This window comes from Thermobia domestica, chromosome 4 (genome assembly GCF_964235325.1).
Source record: "Thermobia domestica chromosome 4, izTheDome1.hap1.1, whole genome shotgun sequence".
NCBI lineage: Eukaryota > Metazoa > Arthropoda > Insecta > Zygentoma > Lepismatidae > Thermobia > Thermobia domestica.
In genome coordinates this window covers 288,873,714-288,887,582 of record NC_137457.1, presented here as the reverse complement: position 1 = coordinate 288,887,582, position 13,869 = coordinate 288,873,714, and positions in this window count along the sequence as shown.

The window sequence follows — 13,869 nt, the reverse complement described above, 5'->3', positions numbered from 1 at the left end:
CTGCTACTTAGAGCTACTTTTAAGACTCCAAACTCTGGGATGGGTTTTATTTATATATAAAATAAAGAAAGTTTCATTTTCTGGGGGGGGGCGATCGCCCGGTCACTTCCCTGGATCCGCCACTGGATTCTCTCATGACATGACCTCCTTTGAGCAGTGTTCGTAGGTTTCCTTAAGAAAATTTTCCTCGACTGAAACGAAATTTTCTCTCATTAAAATTTCTCTAGTTTGTCGAATGTCCAATTCCTGTGATAGTAGTCGTGTGATAAGATTAGTTTAGCATATTAAATGAAGTATCAAAAACAATAGTCAAAAAATGTCAAAGATAATACTTGAATGTTCCAACACTAATGATCCCACACAAAGTGGTAGAAAACTAAAATGCATATCTGCTGTGAAAGGGTAAGCAGAGATACAAATGATATTTAGTACGCAAGAAAAGCAATAACTATGTCTCCTGTTTTGATTACCTCATTTGAAGCAATAACTTTATACAACTTACACACCTAATGCATTTGTGCTGCGTCTTTCAGAAGCGATGTTTACATGAAGAAAGTACTAAAAATCCCTGAAAGTTACACCAATCTTTTGCACAAGGAATATCATGCTCTCTCATAAACGCCACCAAATAAATTGCCGCTTCTTTTACCTTGTTCTACTTCATTTCCAAGAAAGAAATTTTACAGAGTGTATTTTCATTGCTTTAAGATTTTGTAGAATTTTTGCCCTTGAGAACATTTTTTGTATTTTTCTTTTTTCCGTAACATAACGTCACGCTACATGCCAAACATATACACTTTTCACTGATTATCTTCCACTGGCTTAAGCCAACTCTTGAACCTCTCATCATCCAATCACTCTGTTTTGAATAGTATTTTATAAAAGCGTTTTTAGTTTCCAGGCAGTTCTCTTCTAACCTTCATTTTTATAACGTTGCAAGACTCTTTTTTCGTTTCCAATTGTTCTAAGATGCACTAGAATCAAAATTCTTCTCCATTTAAGAAAATTCGATTTACTGACACATATGCTTAATACAATTAACAAAATATATATACACACACACACACAAGATGTCAAAGTTCTGGTTGCATTAACGATGATTAGGCGGCCGTAGCATTTGAATTCAAGAATTGTTGTCCCCTTCCTCAACGCGCTTTAATTTGAATTTGAATTATGTTCAGGTGTGGGGACCTCGGAGGTGGACCAAGGAGGTGGGGACCTCGGAGGCCCACAAACTATTTTTGTTACATTTTGTAACATTTTTAATTGAATAGAATATCTGAAAAAAAAATGATATTTTCAAGCTTGACCCCATTCATCATAAAACGTACTTGCTTAGTTTTTAGTGTTTTGTTTTTTCTATTTATAAATAAAGTGCTGTTGTATTGTTTGCTATATTTTTTATAGCCAACAATGTCTGTAAATTATAGTACTTTGATCACATACACAAACACTCTATTGTTATTATATTGGTTTAATTATAGAAAAATTAAAGCAATAATATTGGTCAATCAGTGTGCGCGAAACTTTCACTGGATTTTCACGTTTTATTGTAAAAAAAATCCCTTTTTCCCTTTTTGCTAAATTTACCTACGAAATTTCCCTAGATTAGGGAAACTTCCCTCAAACAACGAAGCACAGCCTTTGAGACCACTACTGACAAATACGTCAGTCAGTAATTGATTTCCTTTTTGAAATAAATAAAATACGTCATTATTGTTGACAATAATAGAAAGTCGCACAATTGTTTAGAAGTATGTTCGTTACTATATAACAATTTCCACTACATGAAAGATACATGAAGCCTTTTTGTTTTTACAGATTTCTTTCTCGGCAGGAGGTGTTAGAGGAGCGCGGTGAAGAATGACTGAACTCCATTCGTGCTAGTTATCCTTTTGTATCGGATAAACCGATACACGTTTTATATCTTTACTTAATGGTAGGAGGTTATATTATAGTGGAAAGGGATGAGTATTTGTATTTGTTTTTAGGACTGTTACAATGAACGCAAACACATGTACAAGTATCATGTTCGTGGATTATGATAGTTTGCTTCATATAAGGTTTGCTACAGCATCGAAATATTTTTCACAATTTAAGGAAAGCATGTATCCTTGGAAGAGGATCTATCTCTTTAGTTGCCAATTGTGATGGTTAGGGTTTCCATTGACTCCAAATCTTGCCTACTACGTATAGCAAAATTTGAACGCGACTAAACACAAACCTATTCCCTAATTCTAATTACAAATTGCAATAGATCTAACATAATGGGGAAATTATTTTGATCTTATTCCGCATGATATCTTGTTTATCTTAATATCTTCCGCGATGAAAATATTTTCTTTCTGTTTGCCAAACCTACGATATGCTACAAGCACTATCGTCTTCTGACCAGGGTTGGGTAATTACGCGTAAAAAAAGGTTTTCTACGTGACGTGTAAAATACGCGTAAAAACGCGTAATTTACGTAAAATACGTAAAGTACGTAAAAAACTAGAAACAGGTCTACAAATTAAAAGAAAACGTTCTACGCGCTGAGCTTTAAAAAAATTCTTTCTAAAATTGTATGTAATCTAGCTGGATTTTGCAAAACTTAATCCGTAAGCATAAACTGGGAATTTTGTATTGGCTTTGTAAAGTAGCATTGTATAATACGGTTTGCATGCATGACTTTTCAAAACCCATTTCCTCATGTTTCATGTTTTAAACCCTCTGTAATCGAGAAAAGTTTTATGCCAGAGAAGCCATGGAAGAAACTATTGTGCAATATAACAACAATGGTAAGACTTCGTGGTCTCCATTTGTGACGACTTTCTGCAATGTCTGAGAAAAGCATCACGAACAAGTAGAGGAGTTTCTATTGGAAAACCTCGGCAATTCAGGAATAACTAGCTACCAGCAATATCGGGGAAAATGTGGACATTTTGAAGAACTTATGAAGAAGGGAATTACAACGCCACGCACATTCTGGTATTTCGCTACTCGGCAACATGAGTTGTCGGAATTTGCTATGAAGTTACTGAACATCCTAGCATCTTCAGCGCAAATTGAAAGACTTTTTCTCAAATTGGTCCTTTGTCCATAACGTCACAAGAAACCGGTTCAGCTTCGAACGTTCGAAGAAACTGCTTCAAATATACTACACCCTCAAATTACAAGACCACTCAAGTTATGAATATTAGTGTGATTAAGAGTATTGTGTTCGAATTGTACTAAACTATAATGGAAATGGCATGTAAGATTTGTTTAGAATTAAAATAATGGCTAAGTTTTAAATGAAATGATATACGCAGTTTTATTGGAACCAAGTGAAATATATCCAGTATTCGAACTAGGAAGAAAGACAAATTGTTTCTTTCAAAAAAAAAAGAAAAGAAAGAAAAAAGAAAAAGAAAAAGAAAGAAAAGAAAAAAAGAAAAAAAGAAACAAGTAGTTCAATATTCTGTTGAATATTTTCTTCAGTTTTGTCTATTTATTATGAGCATGAAAAATGTCTACATTAAATGTTCAAATGATAGTCAAGTGCTAAGGGAAGTAATATATTTAGTGTTGTTGTTGGACTTGGAAGAAAAGAGCAAAATAAATGAGTTTATTCCAAAAAAATTAGTATAATGTTCTGTTGAGTGCTTTTATATTTTTTTTCAGTTGTGTGTGTTTAAAATGAGAATCTAATAACTTTTACATCGAAAATTCAATATGTCTCAGTGCTAAGTGAAGTGGTATATATAGTATCGTTGAGACGTGGAAGAAAAACAAATCAGTTTATTCTGAAATTTCATTATTTCAATATTCTGATCAGTATTTTTCGTATCAATTATGTGTGTGTTAGTGTGTAATATGAAAGTGAAATGAGCCTAACAGTCAATCTCTTTTTCTTTCCTAATAGAAGTTTCAAAGTATACTGAAATGTTTCAAGTTTTATATTAAAAGCTGCAAAGGTATAACAATAAATTGTTATAATCAAAAGGTTACTTGATACTTTCAAACATATCCGAACCAACACATATTTTTAATGTGTGTGCTTATATGTTGGGTGGTTGTGCTTGGGTGTGTGCTAATAGGTGGAAAGTAGTAGTGGGCCGGCAAGGGGCTATCCAAAATTATCTTTTATTACTATGATTTGGCATGAAATCATTACTTTTAAATATAATGTTTAGAAGATAATAATGTTTTAATGCTTAAATAAGAAAACTAAGCTTACAATATAACCGACTATTCAGAATGATCTTAGTTTTAATGAAAGAAATATAGTTTTCTACGTTTGCGTAAAAAACTGGTTTTCTACATGACGTATATTACTAGTAAATTACACGTAATTTACGTAAAATACGTAACAAGTAAATTACCTTGCCAACCCTGCTTCTGACGCCAGCGCTCTACCTTCTCCCTTTCCTTGCTCGTAACTAGTGTGGGAATTGGTCCATTGGATGTGAGAACTAGAAGTTGCTCTTATGCATTCGTTTAAATTTTCCCACGACAACGTGGCCTGAACCACACCAGTAAGGCCCAGGTATGAACATCATACCTGGGTGAGAGCTGAGGGAAAATATTATACGTAACACAGTATAGAATTCACAGAAGTAATTTTCGTTTGCTTCAGGTAAGTTCAATACTGTGTCTACTTATCATATTAGTTAGCGGGGACAAGCGTACTTGTCACATTAACAAGAACCAGTTGGTTAAAAACCACCAATTCCTTGGAAGAAATTGTAACAGAAAAGTTCGTACTTTTATGTGGATTTTAAGCATATTGAAGTGAAACACAAACAAGTACATTGCTGTATTTGCTACAGTTTTCTCCAAGGTATCGGTACTATTTCAGGGGCAAAATAGTGCCGAGCTTTAAATCTCATGATTAGAAGTTTCCATTTAATATAAACCTTTCTTCCCTCCCCTGAAGGTATATAGTAAGTGGCAACTTTTAGTTATCAGATTCCTAACTCAAACATTTAATCAGCTGTTTTTTTTTTTTCAGAGGTAAGGGAATAGGGTTATAAGTGAGGTGGATAATCCTTTATTCATCAATTATTCACTGATTTGGTCAGGGTGAATACTCCTACTCCCAGCCATTAGAGGGTTACGCCCTCTCTTTGGCATAGATGCCTTTAGATTTACATTGATTGTTAACACTGTGAGATGGTCAAAGTGCAGTTATATAAACATGAGGAAAAAGTGAACATACTAAACTAGGTGTTACTGATAAATAATAATAATAATAATAAATCAAAAGTAGAACACATATGTGCAAATAGATATACGAAGTGCTAAAGTATAAATATGATAGGAAAAAAAACGTATCACAAATGTAATAGAACTTAGAGCAATGATGAGGTATGAGATGAAGTGCAAACACAACACAGACATAGTTAAATTAGCAAGACAGATGCAGTGTTAAATCTTCTGTCCCGGGGCGACTCGGGACTGATGAGGACAGGGGGAAGCCCTTGTTAATAGTGAGAATTTCAGTGCTAATATGGAAAAATATGAGGAAGATGATCATTAATGAAGTAAATGTCATATATTTCCCGTTCGTCAGCAGTCAGATGTGTATTTTGGACAGAGATACTAAGATGTTTAACGGTGAATGTTTGAACCGAAATGTAGCGTCAGTAAGAGCATCAGCCTGCAGGATATCCAAGAATAGCGGATGACCTGTTTGTATACGTGAAGTGATATACTTTAGTCGTAGTTCTGAGAGATGTTTCGTGATTTTTGAAAAATCGATATACTCATATGTCAGCCATGTAGGGTAAGGAAGCTTAATACGATAAGCCAGCCGAATAGCATGTCGCTCCAAAATGCAGAGTTTGTCGTAATATGACGCAGAAGCATTGCTCCAGGCGGTGTGTCCAAAAGTGAGGATGGGTCGGAGGAATGCCTTATAGGTGTGAAGTATCACTTCAGCTTTCAGACCCCAAGTCGTGCCTGTGAGACGGCGCAATAGATTTAACCTCATGTTAGTCTTAGCTGTTAGCTTTTTCAGGTGAGCATTCCAAGTGAGTTTTGAGTCGAAAACCACGCCTAGGTAGGTAGCAGTAGGGGTAGGGCGTACACGGTATCCATCAACAGTTACTTGCAAAAGATTCGGATTTCTGTAAACGCGGGAACGCCTGTTTGGAGGCAAAAATATGATTGCTTGAGTCTTTTCTGTATTAATGGTTAAATGCCATCTCTTGCACCACTTGATGTAATTATCGAGAGTTCTTTGTAAAAGAATATTAAGTTGTTGGATAGTTTTACCAAGAGCAAGAAAAGCTGTGTCGTCTGCGTATTGAAAAGTAAAAACATTGCGTGGAAGTGCAGGGATATCAGAAGCGTATAGGATATACAATAAAGGGCTGAGAGCCGAACCCTGAGGAACCCCAGTAAGCGGAAAGATAGGCCAAGATAGAGCATTGCCGACTGTAACATAAGCAATGCGATTTGTAAGGAAAGAATATACTATCCTCAAATAGCAAAGTGGAAAATTGAATGATTGTAATTTTTTGATTAAGCCGTAATGCCAAACTTTATCAAAAGCCTTTTCTAAGTCCATAAGAATGAGGCAAGAAGGGAAGGCTTTATTACGAGGGCTAGTCAAGAAAGACTTGGACTGATTTTTTTTCTAGGCAATTTATTATTACTCAGCAACAGGCACATGATCCTTTTCAGAGTAGTCCCCGCCCATTTGAATGCACTTTTTCATTCGAGTCTTCCAGTCCTCAAACACGTGTCGCAGGCCATTCTTTGAGAGGTCCTTCAAAACCGCCTCCGATGCCTTCAGAACCTCGGAATTATCGGAGAAGCGGCGTCCACGCAGTCTGGATTTTAGGGCAGGGAATAGAAAAAAGTCGCACGGTGCGGTAGGCGTCTCCACCATCCTCAAACCTTTGCAACAGCTCCCTGCAAGTCTCCACTCGAACGGCCTTCTGCTCTGGTGTCAGGAGTCGCGGAATCCATCGCGCACACACTCGGCTCATGTGGAGGTGGTCATGCAAAATTTTGAAGGCACTGCCATGAGATATGCGTAGTGCGGCTGCCAGATCGTCGATACTGATGCGGCGATCTTCTTCTAACAATGACTGCTGCCGTGTTAATGTTCACCTCAGTAACAGCTGACGCTGATACACCTGGTCCACCAGCTTTCGTGATTGTCATTCGGCCCTCTTTAAACTCTTTGAACCACCAGAACACGGTACTTCGTAGCTGAGCGTCATCTTTGTAGGCTGCTCTCAACATTCCTAGAGTTTCTGTTGCACTTTTCCCCAGGCGATAGCAGAACCGTATAGCTGCAAATTGTTCATCTCGTAATGACTCCATTTCTTCTACAGGCGACTTCTAGAGGCGGCGCAGAACATCACCTGCAATAAAAAGTCGTGGTTACCAAACATGCAATGATTCCTTAACAACATTTTATATATATGCACAGCAAGACCCACCCTACTTGTATGCCAAACTATGAAGCTCCAGCGTTAACAGAACTGCGGGGGAAAAAATCAGTCCAAGTCTTTCTTGACTTGCCCTCGTATACTGGTTAGTGATTATGGTGCTGAGGCGAAGTAGCTGGTCATTTATGGAGAAGTTAGGCCGAAAGCCTGCTTGATGGATGGGTAGTAGAGTAGTTGTCTCAAGGTACTTATGAAGACGGCAGACAAGAATTTTCTCAAAAAGTTTACTGAATACTGATGTCAGTTGAATTGGTGTGTAAGAGGAAACGGAGTGTACAGGCTTGTTCGGTTTATGGAACATGCAAATTTTTGATACTTTCCAGTCTGAGGGATAGAAACCAGTTCTGAGAATGAAGTTGTATATCGCCACCAGTAGTAGTAGAAGTGATTGCGGGGCTTCTTTAATATGTCGATAGCAAATGTTATCAACCCCAGGGGCTGTGTTCTTTTTCCGCCTGAGAGCAATGTGAATTTCATCTGTAGTAATCGGTGCGGTGAATGGATGTTCCAGATCAATGACGTGATCTGCAGAAGGTTGTAAAGCAGGAATGCAAGAGATGTCTGTCCGTTCAGAGATCTTAGAGGCAGCTGTTGGAGTAAAAACTGTCTGTAGCTGACTAGCAAAAGCGTTAGCTTTCTCTTGGTCTGAGAAAAGAGGGGTGCCATCTGAAATTAGAGGATAAGTTGTTTTCGTATTCTTGCCAGTTAGTTGATTAAACCTCTTCCAATAGCGTGATGGGTGTGCTTCCTCAGATAAGGTATTACAAGTCTTAATCCAACTGCGACGTTTATATGCAGCAAGATAATTACTAACCGTTCGTTGCCATTGGCGATGTTGATGAAGATAGACATCATTCCCTGTTCGATGGTATTCACGGAGATGTTGGCGAGCCTTATGTATGAGAGTGACATACGTCGGTGGTAATTTTGGCTTGTGGAGAGTCACTTGAACAGTTGGAATGTTATTATGAGCACTGGTTCGTATTGCCTCAGTGAGAGTAGTAAGACACGAAGCCAACTCAGGTTCTGTAGCTGGAGCTGCTACACTTGAAAGAGTGTGTTCGATGTCTTGCCGAAAATGAGGCCAATTCGCTTTGTCAAATCTAGGAACACGTCGCGGTGCGATTTCCCGTCGTGGCGGTTGTCCTCGAGTTAATGTTAATTTAACTGGATGATGATCGCTTCCGATGGAATCGAGAACTTCAAGCTGTCAGTCGTTAATAAGATTTATAGATGTAATTACGACATCTGGTGTAGTCAGACTGATTGGTCTGGTGTGAGTAGGAAGGACATGAAGATGCAGCTGGAGATTGTCAGTTAAGAACCGCTGAAAATTTGCCTTTTCACGAGCACTACGACTATGGATATTGATATCCGCCATGATAATAATATTACGAAAGTTATTGGCTATATATTCAAAATACTGTAATGGTATGGGTTGGCGTGGTCGAATATAGATTGTGCTAAAATTAACTATTAATGATGGAAAGTATATAGAGTAAAGTAAGTATTCCGGGAGATCTGCAAAAACTTGAGGAGTATATGCTCTTACTGGATATTTGGGAGAATAACCTATTGCAACCCCTCCTTGAGCACGTGCCATATGATCGGGATAATCATGGCGCTGTAGTTGGTAACCAGAAATATGGGCTAACACGTTCGGTCTTAAGGCGGTTTCGTTAAGTGCAAATGCATTAATATGCTCCTCATATAATAATGTTTCGAATAACAGCTTATGTTGTGAAAATGAGCGAATATTGACGAACAGGAAAGTAATCCCCATAATGCAGAGTAACACATGCATAGTTTTAAACAGCAGTTTCCAGAGGCCCAATGTGAAAGTGAACATAATTATTGGAATACGTTGCATGGAGATTGATGTGAAATATGGATTTTGCGGCAGAGATTATATGATGTAAGATATGAGCCCGTTGAAATGGAAATATATTTTGTAACACCAAGCTGATATAACGAAGGAGATCCTCAACGGTTAGCGGAGGTAATATGGATTGAGTCGGTTGAGTTGCTTTATCGGCCGTTTTTAGTGGTACCGTTAGTTCTGGATGCTCAGGAGTTGGTGCTGGTTTGGCTTTGCAGCGATAACTGTAGGTAGGATGAATCCCACTGCAAGTATTGCATTTCGGCGGTCCTTGGAGATTGGGACACGCTTTGGTTTCGTGCAGCCCTGAGCAGTATCCGCATTTAGAGGGATTTGAACAGTTAGCGGTAGTATGATCGTTGTAAACCTGACATTTTTCACAACGAATTGGTAATGGTCCTTGAGTTTTGGATGGTTCAACCCTGTGGATTTTCTTATAGATCGGCGCACCATATCGTAATAAGTAGTCGATAGTATCCTGACGCTTACAAAGAACGCGGACCATGTATGTAGGACCATTATTATTTCGAATCCGCAGACATTTATCGACTGATATCCCTTCTTGCGCTAGTTCCTCGAGTATTTCTGCATCTGTCAGTTCGGGTGAGACACCTCGAATGACAACAGAAAGAAAAGATGGCTGTCGCGGTGGTGGAGGCTGCTTCTGACGTTTATCTGCCAATTTTGTGAGTTTAGCGTTTTTCCCGAAAATTTCGTAGGAAGCTTTGTTCCGTATGGTAATTCCAAAATTTGGATCTTTGGATTTCAGGATGTAGCCATTCCTAGTAGAAACGATTTGGATTAGAGTATCCCGTACCCTAGGAACGTATTTCATGATTTGTAAGAATATCATTTTGGAATTTGTGAATTTAGAGTCATAATCCGTGAGTAGAAAATGATAGACAGGATCGAAAGTTGAACGTGATAAAGACTGATCAGTATGCCCGGTAGTCATATTAGTATTCTGTGGATTGCTCGCAATATCCATTGATGTAATAGGGGACCTTGATCGAACACGTTTAGCAGATTGTGTGGATTCAGTAGAAGGATGCCTATCTCTAGATGTGCTGCCTATCGGTTGACTTCCCCAAGAAAAATGGCGAGTCCTGCTGCGAGATCCGATAGATGTAGTTAGTTCGCACGAAGTGCTTGGATTCGTCGGAATGATTGGTGGTAGTCCTAAGTGTCGATCAGGGAGCGCTTGACCGTTTGTGGTGCCAGAGTCCGTCATCGTGATGAAGAAACCTAGGGCCGAAGCCCAAACGAAGATGAAAAAGAAAGAAAAGATGATGAAGATGAATGAGATCAAAAAGCAAGCGCCCTCCGAAAGTGAAAACTTTCGTCAATCCTCTAAGTGTCCTAATTGTGTTATGCTCGCAAGTACGTATTCAATACTTGGTCCTCGCTGACACCGTAAGAAACACAAGAGAGGCTAGGCTTCTGGGTAAGGTATGAATCAGCTTGTTTTAAGCTTACATACTTGTAATAAGTGCTTAGTAGAAATACCGTTGCTTTTTCACAATATTGAAACAAATTAGTGTTTCTACTACGGATCGTTCTCTTCTAAATTCGTTTAAATTTTCGATTATTTTTTTAAATTTCAATTTTTGGCATCTATATAACATCTCGAGTACTGCATTTCCTAGTTGCAATCTCATACAAGAATCTCCAAAATACAATCAAAAGTCCATAGAAATAAGCGAAGTCAGTTGCAAGTACAGTTCACAATGCTGATGTCCTTTACAAGCATAAGAATCGATTCAATGTTTCCGAAGAAATAAAATGTAGCCTGAAAAGCTTTAAATTCCTCATGCAAAATCTTTACCGTTTCGTCAGCATATACATTATTTCTACTACTAATAATTTTTAAGTATTACTATACGTTATAATCTACCATTTATCTGAATTAAATATTTTTATCGATCACAGATAACGCTGTACTAAGTAATATTCTGTAATTTTTACAGTTAACACACATAATTAAAATGTGCTAAAGTGCGTTATAACCTGAAAACGTTCACGTATCGTAAATATCTTCTCAATATGTATTGAATTGCATGCAATTAATGAAGAATATATTTACAAATGATTTATATTGCTACACATATTCGACAACAAAAATACGATGATTTCATCGGCGGGCTAGAAAGATCATTTAATCGAACATTTCTATTATTTCATAGCCCATATTTTCAAACTATTTTAGATTGATAAATATACTGATATTCAATTACGATACTGTGTTAACTACAGCAGAAATCAATGTCACTAAACGTGAGCCATACTAATAACGATATATTATTTATAATGAACAAAGCCTTTCCAGTTTATGTTTAGGAGAGAGCAAACTCGAGCAAAATAAACACAAAATTAATTTCTGAAGAAAACTAGAATCGTTAATCCTTTAATATTATTTTATGTTGTTCAACTTACCGTGAAAATATTTTTATATTCCTCCACCAGCAAGGTCAGTGGGAAATTTTCCGGGAGAACGTGCATTAACTGGATTGAATAAGAACTTCCTCTTATATACACTGAGCCCTACTGCAATATTATTTTCAGTATTACATCCTATATCTTTACGTGTTTGTGTGCTGCAACACCCGCATCTAAGATGATTTGTTATTCATTTGAAAGCGAAACTGATTGCGAAATCCCAGTATATTTTCTAGAATTGAGTTGATTTTGAGTGTTACGTTCCTTTAAGCAGCGAAGCTATATGAGATGGGACCTACTGATTAACGTGGAATCCGAACCACATGAGCTCCTACCGGGAATCGAATTCAGGACTCCGACGCCAAAGGCGCGTACGCTAACCGCTTAGCCACGAATGAGCTCCCTTTCTAGAGTTGAATTATTCTTGAATTCTTGAATTTTCTCATTGTTGATTTTTTCTAGAATTAGTTTGACAACTATGTACTAACGGCACAGGCTAGTATATGGGAAATTGCTTATAGGGGAAAGTAGAGTACAGTGAGACAGTGGAGTAGACTAAGACAAGAGCTTTTCTTGATTATTTGTTGCATGAAGTTGGAAACGATGGGTGTACAGACATGCGGCTGTTGACCTTCCTCTGTCACCATAGTAAGCAAATAGCTGACGCGAAGGATAGAGGCTCAGACAGAGTTCAGTGATTTTCAATTCAGCAAAGCAAATTTTCTGTATTTCCTTTATATCTGAAGAAATCATAGTAAATCAAATAATTGGAGATTAATTTCAGAGCATAAGAGGCTTTATTATTTGTTGATATTTATCACAATATTGTTAATAGTTAAACCTTTCTGTGGTTCCGAGAAAATATGATAAACACTGATAATACGCTATTCGGGTACAGTGAGACACTTCCTTCAAACAAAATAGAGATGTGTAAAGAGAAGGGAATTATTAGCTGAGAAAAGAAACATCAAGAAAACAACAAAAGATGAAACCAGTACAAAATTAAAAAGACACCTTGCGTTGCACTTTGTAATAGAGAACAAAACTTTTAAGTATGTGTGTCTCACTTGTAGTGTACAATGCTTCTAGTAAATTTTGAAAATTAGACTGAAGCCAGCACAGGACAAAATAAGTATATATCGTGTGAATTATAATACGAAATTTCAAACACAACAAATATTTATTAACAAATAAAAGAATGATTTTTCTTCTACACGATGAATAACAAGGCAATCCTGTTCTTTCCTTTCAGCAACAGGTGATACGCAATAAACGAAGTTCAGCAATAATAGTATATAAGTCTTATTCTTTATATTAGTCTTTACTATAAATATTATTTTTTATACTATTTATATTATTTAAGCCGCTAAAAACAAATAACGTGACTCAGTTGAAGAAGCATTTCATTTCTTTGTTGAAATGTATAAAATGTCATTTTTGTGGGCAATAACAGAAAATCGGACTATTGTTTAAAAGTATGTTCGTTGCTATGTAACGATTTTCACTACAGAACAGTGATGCCAACCAGGGGGGGGAACAAGATGGCGACGGACTTCTTTACATCTGGAGTATCATGCTCCTTTAATTGTGCAATTGTGAACTCGTACATAATTTTGAAATTTTGACAAAATTTAGTTTCTTTACAATTTTTATATATTATTACATCTTTTTTATATGTCCTGAGCCTCTAACCCCCAAGTAATTTTACAAATTGTGTGAAAACAAATCTACTTAGAACAGGCGAATTCGTCCATGTTGAAACGCGTCATTTTATTCAAATCTACGTTTCCAAAAATAATTAAAACAAATTTAGTGAAGCAGTCCACAGGGCTATAAGGCCGGGACTTTCTTTATAAATCTCCCAAAAGGGAGATAACTAGAACTAGATCCCAACCAGAAACGTTATAAAATCCCATCTTGAGAGGTAGGAATTCCCATTTTGCTCTTGAATTTTCCACGTTGTACGAATAAAATTTTGCAGACATAGGAAACATGAACCGGGAAATCCGTGTATATCAGTCATTTTGTTCAATATATGAGTGATGATCCGAAAATAACGATCATCTACACTAATCACAGCTTATGAACACGATGTTGATGAAATTAAGTACATTTTGTTGTGAGTTT